The sequence below is a fragment of the Littorina saxatilis genome, linkage group LG5 (assembly GCF_037325665.1).
Source record: "Littorina saxatilis isolate snail1 linkage group LG5, US_GU_Lsax_2.0, whole genome shotgun sequence".
Classification (NCBI taxonomy): domain Eukaryota; kingdom Metazoa; phylum Mollusca; class Gastropoda; order Littorinimorpha; family Littorinidae; genus Littorina; species Littorina saxatilis.
The window spans coordinates 56,724,907-56,734,560 of NC_090249.1; the positions used below are offsets into that span (position 1 = coordinate 56,724,907).

General features: G+C 42.0%; 1 protein-coding gene across 1 annotated transcript in view; it reads right to left on the minus strand.

The window, feature by feature from the left end:
• The window catches only part of LOC138967495 (L-threonine 3-dehydrogenase, mitochondrial-like), a 28,269-nt gene extending 19,818 nt beyond the window's left edge, over positions 1-8,451 (minus strand). Inside the window, exon 1 of the mRNA XM_070340057.1 lies at positions 8,295-8,451. The gene's annotated coding sequence lies outside the window, so the exon portion shown is untranslated. The remainder of the gene's footprint in view (positions 1-8,294) is intronic.
• Between the last annotated feature and the right edge of the window lie 1,203 nt (positions 8,452-9,654).

Consider the following 9,654-nt stretch of genomic DNA (forward strand, 5'->3'; position numbering starts at 1 on the left):
GGCTCAGGGGTAAGATAAACCACGCAAAAATAAATTCTTTGAAAATTGTTCGCTCTTTACGGAGGGCACCTAGGATGTTCTCAATCGGTGAGTGTTTAAATGAAAGGGTGATTTACTGTGTGTAAAAGCCTGACCGTATCCGTCTGTGATGGTTTACGGGAGGCTTACTGTGCCTTTAAGCTGGTCACCTTAGAGTGTGCTTGGTAGACAATAGGGAGATTTAAAAGACAGCACGTTTCGTTTTGCAGCTCGTTTCGTTTGGTGAATGAGTCACCCCGCGAAACGGAACGTGAAACGAGACGGCATAGGCCGCAGACAAGATTTAGATGTATTCACGTTTCGTTTCGGAATGAAGGAAGGGCGATAAATCTTCAAGTGAAATTATCACGTCTGTCCTCGATCAGAATGGAAAAAAACACCCTAGGAGGTGGTCCAGAATCGGGCATACTTTGATTATTTTCAGTCCAAATAAATCACACAGACTTTGTTTATACAAAATCACATACGAAGCCAGAATAAAAATTCGATGCGATGACCTACTTCTGCTTCGCCATTTGCTTTCTCACCATGAAGTTGGATAAATGTACCAGGATCAGCACCCTTCAAAATATTTCAGTTCACAACAGTTGTCTACCTCCAATGAACACATTCTCAGCGCTGAAAGACTGTGAAAGGGTTGATGAATCTAGCAATGCATAAAATGGCCAACAAATAAAACTGTTAGTGTGCAAAAATACTCACAAAAGTTGACGAAATATTGTTCGTTTTTTGGGGGTGGAAAACGTGACTGCGTTTTGACGTTCCACGTTCCGTTTCAGTTGACCTTCACCTTTCCAGCGAGAGACCCCCGAAATGATGACGTTTACCACAACTTCAAAACGAAACGTCCCGACGTTTCGTTTTTTAAATCTCCCTAATGCCCAACGCTGTATGACTTCGCGATATATTTCCTTCAGATGTTTTATGCTGCTCACCTAATTCAGCAGTATAATTATACCTTTCATAGAAGAAGAAACATTTAAAACATAGCAGTGAGGTCACGATATGACATCCATGAGACCCATAGCAGTGAGGTCACGATATGACATCCATGAGACCCATAGCAGTGAGGTCACGATATGACATCCATGAGACCCATAGCAGTGAGGTCACGATATGACATCCATGAGACCCATAGCAGTGAGGTCACGATATGACATCCATGAGACCCATAGCAGTGAGGTCACGATATGACATCCATGAGACCCATAGCAGTGAGGTCACGATATGACATCCATGAGACCCACAGCAGTGAGGTCACGATATGACATCCATGAGACTCATAGCAGTGAGGTCACGATATGACATCCATGAGACCCATAGCAGTGAGGTCATGATATGACATCCATGAGACCCATAGCAGTGAGGTCACGATATGACATCCATGAGACCCATCAACATGTCATTTCATTCATTGCAGGTGTGCTTTCGTGCGAGTGAAAACTGCTCGGTTAAATAATCGTAACGCATTAATGAGAGAGAGAGAGAGAGAGAGAGAGAGAGAGAGAGAGAGACACACACACACACACACACAGCTAAACAGACACACAGAAAAACGCTCACTGAATAGGCCAGTATCCCTTCATTTCACCGCCGTTAATCACTCACTTGATCATGTCAGAGTCATGGCTCTGTGGCAAGTACGTGGCGACTCCTTCGAGCGCAAACTCAGGGAGTCCCACATCATATCATCCCTCGGCACTACCTGCCCCGATGGAATTAACATCCGCCGTTAATTCATTCATCTCAACCTTCCCCCCGCTGTTCCACCTAATTTTGTGTGTGTGTGTGTGTGTGTGTGTTTGTGTGTGTATGTGTGTCCGCACGGGTACGTGAGTCTCCTCTTTTGTTCCCATTCTCCCCCCCCCCCCACACACACACATTTTGTTTGGTCTACAGACCTCAAAACTGCCGCTTTTCAACGCTAACTTTTTCTTGCCTGTGTTATTGTTGGCTTCCCCTCGAGTAGCTTCCCTTGCTTCTCTGTCTTTGTCATTTGTTGGTTTGTGCAGTGCATTTGTTTTGTCAGTTATTCTCCTCTTTATCTGTTCTATTGTCTTTCTTCTTCTTTTTTGTGTGAGTACTTTTGTGTTTTTGTGCCTGAAGAAGACCCTTATGTCGAAACGTCGCTGTTATTCGTTCCGTGTTCGTCATTTTAACGTGAGTACATTGCTTTTTGGTCTCTTTACTGAAGTAAGTACTTTACTGAAGTAAGTAAAGAGATCAACAGGAACAGTGCGCCACGCGTCACACAGAGTGCGTGGGGTTTTTTGGGGTTTTTTTTTTCGTTCATGGGCTGACACTCCCACGGCTTTTACGTGTATGACCGTTTTTACCCCGCCATTTAGGCAGCCATACGCCGCTTTCGGAGGAAGCATGCTGGGTATTTTCTGAGAAATAAATCTCTCGCCGAACGTGGGACGAACTCACGGAGTGGGTGGTAATTACGCATGTTTATATCTCGCACGTCAGTGGCTGTCAAATCAGCTCCCATTTCATCATCCAGGATGCAAATTATCGCCACGATCTCACACAGAAATCCCATAAACTACCGGATTTGTCACAGATACGATATATTGGGAATTAGAAGGACTTGACTTTTTTTGCTCTCAAATGACTTTAGACAGTTCAGAAGTGCGTGTGTGTGGGGGGGGGGAGGGGGTACGTGTGTGTATGTGCGTGTGTGTGTGTGGGGGGGTACGTGTATGTATGTGCGTGTGTGTGTGTGGGGGGGGTACGTGTGTGTATGTGCGTGTGTGTGTGTGTGGGTGTAAACGTGTGTGTGTGTGCGTGTGTGTGTATGTGTGTGTGTGTGTAGGGGAGGGGGTGTTTTTCCAAGCGACGAGAATGGGGCTGCAACTGTACTTCACTGCCAATATAACCCCAAGCTTACACAGTGCTAGTTTCTTCCTTCCCCATTCCACTGCATTAAACAACAGATTGATTGTTCATTAGAGGAAAGAGCAAAAAACAACAACAACAACAACATCAAGTTATTTCGCAAGCGCCTTTCGAGCGGTGTCCTTGCAAGTGAATAGCCTAATTGCACAGCTTGCCCTACTGCATCCTGAACTCAGGTCAAAATGAGTTCTTGCTCATTCTCTCCCACGGCTTTTACGTGTATGACCGTTTTTACCCCGCCATTTTTTTTTTTTTTTTTTACATATTCAGAGCTTTTTGTAATGTATTATTAATATAAGCCTTGAGTTTCCCGGTGTAACACGACATTTTTACTCCACGAAAAATTTACTCCGGAGTAAAAATTTCGTACGAAATTCTTAGTCCGAGTAAATTTTTCATACGAGAAAAGAACTCCCCAAGGCACGAAAAAATTACTCCCTCCACGAAATTTTTATTCCCCATTTTTTTTTTTTTTTTACCTAGTACGCTAAAATGGGATGCGGGCGAAGGGATAATGCCAATAATGTGATCTCGCTCAAACGAATGTCGCGCTACCCTCCACCACCATGACTAACAGGGGACAAGGGAGTATAAATTTCGTACACCTGGCATGGGAAGTTAAATTGCTCGTAGTAGGGTGAAGTAATTTATTCGTTTTTTTATTCGTCAGGGGAGTAACATTTGTGTACAAAATGTTTCCTCGGAACTCTCCTGTCGTGGGGAGTAATTTTTTCGTGTAATGGGGGAGTGCTTTTTTCGTAAAGAGAGTAACATTTTCGTACGAAATGTTTACTCCGGAGTAAAAATCTCGTGGGAGTAAAATCTCGTGGGAGTAATTTTCTCGTGGCAAGGAAACAGATTTTTTTTTTTTTTACATATTCAGAGCTTTTTGAAATGTAATATTGATATAAGCAGATTCGCGATCGTCGATAATGATTTTTCATGGTGTTTTGTAATTTTTAAATTTCAAAGGAATTGATATGTAAGACAGTTTCAAGCGAGCTATTTTTCGCGGCTGTATTTACTGTGCAAACAACTCTAAATATGGCAACATTGTCACGTGATAATCAACCGTTTGGTTTCGGCGCTAACTGGAGCAGACGATTTTTTCTGTAACCAGTTGACAGTGATGAAACCATATATCCGGCAGCAGTCCCAAAATTTCGACTTGTTTTGACCTTAGAACGATGTCTTTATCATAACTGTGAAGAACAGAACGGAGATCACTGTCGAAGTCGGCCAATCTGCAATCATTTTCCTCTCGCGAACACTGATCTCAAATTTAGATCAGTGCTCGCGAAAACCATATGGGAGATAGCTGTGTATTTTTGTTTTGATAGATTCGCGTAGGACTGTAGCGTCCGGTCAGGGAGAGAATGAGCCGGGGGGGCCACGGTAACGACCCGGGGGAGTAACAATATGGCGGAGTAACGAGATGCTCCCGTTCAACTTTCCTTGCTTCTGCCGTCGCAAGATTTTAGGATCGGTCATAAAGGCTCACTCCTTATTTCTCGTGCAAACGCGATTCGGCCGATCATCTCACTGAGATCAGGTCAGCCTTTTACACGGGATTAGATCATCCCTCCACGTGGACACATACCAAAGATAAACACCCTGATTGTGTGTTACGCAGAGTGTGTCTTTAAAAAAACAACGAATTAACTACTTACAAACCAATCGTGCCAATCTAGACAATTAATTCATCAAACAATCTCGCTTTGCAAAGTAAGCAGTCAGGGTGTTGATTTGTGACATATGTCCAAGCAGAGGTATGGTTTATTCCTGTAAAAAATGGGCAGATCAAAATTAGCGAAGAGAATTTTTTTCACAGGAAGGACTGTAACTTTGAGTTTTGCTGTTTCGGATCCGCGTATAGGCTTGTCTTCAACTGATATTGTTGCGAAGGTTGGTCACCAAATTTGATGACAGCATCCTGTTTACTTGTGTTACGTCAGTATCACCCAAAATACTTCGTTCACCAAGCTGGTTCCTGAAATGGCAGTGTGGCACCATGGGCATATGTGCGATGTTTTTTTTTATAACCGGAAGAAGATAAAGATTGGGATTTGGTAGAGGGAAGAGGTATGTTACAACAATCTGTGTGTCTATGTCAGCGACCATACCCTTCCACCTTTTTATATTTAGTCAAGTTTTGACTAAATATTTTAACATCGAGGGGGAATCGAAACGAGGGTATGGTGTATGTGCGTGTGTCTGTGTGTGTGTCTGTGTGTGTGTCTGTGTGTGTGTGTAGAGCGATTCAGACTAAACTACTGGACCGATCTTTATGAAATTTGACATGAGAGTTCCTGGGTATGAAATCCCCGAACGTTTTTTTCATTTTTTTGATAAATGTCTTTGATGACGTCATATCCGGCTTTTCGTGAAAGTTGAGGCGGCACTGTCACGCCCTCATTTTTCAACCAAATTGGTTGAAATTTTGGTCAAGTAATCTTCGACGAAGCCCGGGGTTCGGTATTGCATTTCAGCTTGGTGGCTTAAAAATTAATTTATGACTTTGGTCATTAAAAATCGGAAAATTGTAAAAAAAAATAAAAATTTATAAAACGATCCAAATTTACGTTTATCTTATTCTCCATCATTTGCTGATTCCAAAAACATATAAATATGTTATATTCGGATTAAAAACAAGCTCTGAAAATGAAATATATATAGGTTACACACTCCGAGTTCTGAATATCGTGCATATTTTCCCTAGGGTCGATTTTCAGGTATTACCGAGCCTCTGGCGAGGTAATACCTGTAAATCGACCCGAGGGAAAATATGCACGATATTCAGGACGAGGTGTGTAAGCTTTTTATCCCATTACTCCGACGTTTTCATTAAAAAACCTAACTTTTTGACACAAACTTTGCGAGTGCCTGTTTACTGCTCATCAAACCTTCTGCCACCGAAAATCGTGTCATGATATTCATGTGCGAAACGAGTCCCCTTTTGTCTTTTTGTTTCCAGGATTTGAATGCATTTGATACTGTGCAGTTACCGGCTGGTTTCAGTCGGTTACCCGAGCTGGCATTCGTCACAACTGCGAAAGACCGCATTCTGATAATCTTCGCTTCACAGCTAGCGGACGGGAGAGAATGATACCCGAAGGGAAGTAACTCATTTTGGATCTGAGTTCAGCGGGATTCGAAAGACCGCGTGTGTGATTTTACAAGCGATGAAGATGATTGCTGAGTTTGTGCTTATTCGAGCCTTTGTGCTTCAGTGTTCAAATTTGTATTACCTACTTCTTCAATCGTCACTTACTGATTTAGGTGAGCCTAACTTTGATGTCTGTCGTTGTCTTAGGCGAGGTATCTGTCTGGGGGAAAACGGCGCACCACTGTCGAGTTGTTTTTATGCGGCAACGCATGTAGCCTTGTGGTCTCTGTATGTCCAAGATCCGACCTACTTCGCCACCTTTTATTCTAACAGTATCACCAACTTTGAAAATGGCAATTTCCATGCTGGTCAACTTGAGCCGAAGATACTACATGTATAGCAAACGACAGATCCTGCAGCAGAGGCCGAGAGGGTGCGTAGCGCTAGCGCTAGCGAGACGCACCGGCAGCAGACGATAGATCTGTAGCAGACGACTGATGAGACAGCCTTGTTCTGTTGAACCATATTTAGCAATCAATGCTCTAAAAGCGATAACAAATGAACAAAACTATAAGCATACTGTTTTAGTGTAAGTTTTATTTTGTCGCTCAAGATTTTGAATCAGGATGCTCTTGGGATTGATCTAAGCGGTTGCCCATGAAGCGTACCTCGTTACGACAACTTTACTAGAGTTGTGCCCCTTGAATCACTGTGTGTCTCTGTCGCTCTCTCTCGTGCTCTCTGTCTCTCTCTCAGTCTCACCACGTCGGACAACTCATAATCTTCACTCAGCTCTATTCACCCAAACAGATTATGTGCATTCTTTGTTGTTTTCTTTATTTCTTCAATGATAATGTTTGTAGATCGTTAGCCAAACGTCAGTTCGACTTTTATACCGCTGAATATCTCAATCGTTTTGCTGAAAAAAAAGTAGTCCCGAGTTAACGATAAATATGCAGATGACCTCTATAAATTATTCAGTTGTACTCTGAGACCAAAGACAAAGACCAATGACAGGTGAGATCGAGACTCGGTTGTGATGGATAATTCATATGGTTGTGATGGATAATCCAAAATAATCCCCTCCTCAGCTAACAGAGACAAAGAGGCAGGTCATGGGATAAATAAAAATTATTATCAAAATTTTTTTTTCGAAATCAATTTAAAAACACTTTCATCTTATTCCTTGTCGGTTCCTGATTCCAAAAACATATAGATATGATATGTTTGGATTAAAAACACGCTCAGAAAGTTAAAACAAAGAGAGGTACAGAAAAGCGTGCTATCCTTCTTAGCGCAACTACTACCCCGCTCTTCGTGTCAATTTCACTGCCTTTGGCTTCCATGAGCGCTGGACTGACGATGCTACGAGTATACGGTCTTGCTGAAAAATGGCAGCTACTTGACTAAATATTGTATTTTCGCCTTACGCGACTTGTTTCTTCTTCTAAAAACTGAACAACAAAGGAACATCTCGTACTTAATGCAACATGTTCATCTTATTTTTCAAATACCATCTTCCTGATTTGTTAAACGAAACGGCCATGTATATCAATTATCATGTCTACGGCCAGCATCTGTGAGCAATCTAAGCGTCTCAAATGAGCTTTCTGAAAAGCAGAAGTGGTCGGAGTTTGCTTTCAAACACTCACAGTTGCAGAATATTTTTAACACACACACACACACACACACACACACACACACACACAAATAGTTATATCTTTTGTTTTTCCTTCTTTGTGTGTGTGTGTGTGTGTGTGTGTGTGTGTGTGTGTGTGTGTGTGTGTGTGTGTGTGTGTGTGTGTGTGTGTGTGTGTGTGTGTGACTTTTGCAAAGGTGGAAAAGAATGTCAGTGCCGACCAGCCGAATGAGAAGCGCCATACATGAGAAATACCATATCGGATCAATCCAATTATCAGCAGGCCAAAGACTGTGAGTGACACAACAGTCCGTCAGTCGAACGCTGAAGAAGAAGAAGGATCAGTCCAAACAGCGAAAGATTCATTTGTGCAAGTCCATAGTCACAGCTCACACAATACGATCCCACGTGTCAAGCGTGAAGAAATTCGCTTGGTCGCAAGCATATGGACAGCTTTGCGGTTGAATGAACATCAGTTTCCATACATTTCAACAAAATTGTGTGAAATCACCCGGCGGCGCACGGAAATCGGCAAGGGATGAACACTAGTTAGAACGGCAAAATTTAGATGAACAAGTAGATCGGCAAAAATAGAAGAGGATAACTTACCTTGAAATGACTTTGATTCCAGTGGGCTAGTTGTCCGGCAATGATTAAATCCCCTCAAAGGCCGAAACCGCAGGCCAAATTTGTTCTTATTGAACTGCACGCCGGTCGGGATCTGAAGTCGCCGAGACCTTGCGACACGGACTGACAAGCCCACAAAATCAGTCAATCAGGATGCAGTGGAGATAGGTGTGGCGCAAAGACGGCTGCTGATTGGCTGGCATTGTGTGACAGCAGCCTCGACCCCAAAACTGGGTGAAGGCCGGGAGCTGAAAGAGAGAGATGAAAAGAAGGGCAAATATCGACCGAAACGACGGAATTCAAACCGGAGTAAAAAAAACAAACAAGTCGCGTAAGGCGAAATTACTACATTTAGTCAAGCTGTGGAACTCACAGAATGAAAACCGAACGCACTGCATTTTTTCACAATGACCGTAGTCCGCCGCTCACGTGCAAAAGGCAGTGAAATTAACGAGCCTGTTTAGCGCGGTAGTGGTTGCGCTGTGCTGCATAGCACGCTTTTCTGTACCTTTCTTCGTTTTAACTTTCTGAGCGTGTTTTTAATCCAAGCATATCATATCTATATGTTTTTTGAATCAGGAACCGACAAGGAATAAGATGAAATTGTTTTTAAATCGATTTCGGAAATTTTATTTTAATCATAATTTTTATATTTTTAATTTTCAGAGCTTGTTTTTATTCCGAATATAACATGTTTATATGGTTTTTTTAATCAGAAAATGATGAAGAATAAGATGAATGTAATTTTGGATCATTTTATAAAAAAATAATTTTAATTACAATTTTCTGATTTTTAATGACCAAAGTCATTAATTAATTTTTAAGCCTCCAAGCTGAAATGCAATACCAAAGTCCGGCCTTCGTCGAAGATTGCTTGGCCAAAATTTCAATCAATTTGATTGAAAAATGAGGGTGTGACAGTGCCCCCTCAACTTTTACAAAAAGCCGGATATGACGTCATCAAAGACATTTATCCAAAAAATGAAAAAAATTCTGGGGATATCATACCAAGGAACTCTCATGTAAAATGTCATAAAGATCGATCCAGTAGTTTACTCTGAATCGCTCTACACACACACGCGCACAGACAGACACACACACACACACCACGACCATCGTCTCGATTCCCCCTCTATGTTAAAACATTTAGTCAAAACTTGACTAAATGTAAAAAGCCAGAAGTGGAAAGGGAGGGCAGTTGTATTGCTTATGTCGCTAGAAAAAAAAGTCGGTAGGTTCAGTTGTGTTTACGTGGTGTGATCGAGATTAAAAATAGCGAAGAGTGTAAAAGGTGAGATAGATGTTTACGGTATTGTTGCCCGATAAATGTGATTTCCTGGGT